Below are 1,450 nucleotides of genomic sequence, written 5' to 3' on the forward strand. Positions count from 1 at the left end.
AGGGCCCCCAATGGAGGAGCTAGAGAAAGTACCCAAGGAGCTGAAGGGGTCTGCAACCCTATAGGTGGAACAACAATATGAACTAACCAGTACCCCCGTAGCTCGTGTCTCTAGCTGCATATCTAGCAGAAGATGGCCTAGTCGGCCATCATTGGGAAGAGAGGCCCCTTGGTATTGCAAAATTTATATGCCCCAGTACAGGGGAATGCCAGGGCCAAGAAGAGGACCTCTATCTTATTCATAAAGTCTATTTAAAAGATTTTTCCTGTGCTTCATCAGTGTTGCAATACTCAGTGCTTGCTTTGGTAGGATTGCTGGGTTCTAGTGAAGCCATATTATCCTGGTTATTTTTGATTACTGGGAGAAAGTGGACCACTGACAGTGAACCTTGAAATTTTGTATCCCAGCCCAGTGGCTACAATGTGACCAGTGGCTACTGGCCACTGCTACTGTGTCTTTTTTTTTTTTTTTTTTTTTTTTTTTTTTTTGTGCTACTGTGTCTTATCCACCTTGATGAGTATCCTCTTTGACTGAGTTAGAATAAGCTTTCCCAAGTAGTGTCACCAGCTGGGGACCAAGAGCCTTTTGGGAACTTTCACATTGAAACCACAACAGTGAGTAACTTCAAAATGAGGCCTTAAAATATGAACCTGGGCAGTTTGCTCAAGATTGGCTGAAGAGAGGACAGTCCATAGACAGAGAGTACAGGTAAAAGACTAAGGAGACAGAAATAGAGAACTGGAACTCTCAGGAAAAGTTACTGAGTGGTGTGTGTGTGTGTGATAGAATTTCAGACTGTAAGTTTGTATATTACAGCCTTGTGCTAAAGGCTTGCTTTCCCAACTGTGGTGCTGTTGAAAGGTGGAGGGACTTTTAGGAGGTAAGACCTAGGCAGGTCATTTAGAGCATACCCTTGAATGAGACCCTATTTGGAACCTATCTTGGAAATGTCACAGTAATGGAAACTTAGCAGTGTAACTTAAGTTTTTTTTGTTTGTTTTCCATTGAGACAAGGTTTCTCTGTATAGCCCTGGTTGTCCTGGAACACTCTCTGTAGACCAGGCTGGTCTCAAACCCAGAGATATGTCTGCCTCTGCCTCTGATTAGGATTAAAGGTGTGTGCCACCACCACCTGGCATCACTTAAGTTTTGATACAAACTTCCACAAACTCCAAGAGTGGTCAGGAGGAAGAGGTTGTGGCGTGGGGACCCTCAGTCCACTTTCTGGGCATGTAGGGTTCAGAATCCTGGTAGCAAGGCAAAGCTCTAGGGAAGGTAAGAGAAGAGATGAGCTGGTTACAAAGACAGGGGCTGAGAAGAAGGTGAGACCAAGAAGGAGCATACTTACAGAGACAAGATTCGGGGGAGTGGTCCTCCGTACCACCCTTGGGAGACCATGGGGAAGCATAGGAGGAAGCAGGGGGTTGATGTCAGAGGCCCTGGGTCAGCA

The sequence above is a fragment of the Mus caroli genome, chromosome 14 (genome assembly GCF_900094665.2).
Source record: "Mus caroli chromosome 14, CAROLI_EIJ_v1.1, whole genome shotgun sequence".
Taxonomy (NCBI): Eukaryota; Metazoa; Chordata; class Mammalia; order Rodentia; family Muridae; genus Mus; species Mus caroli.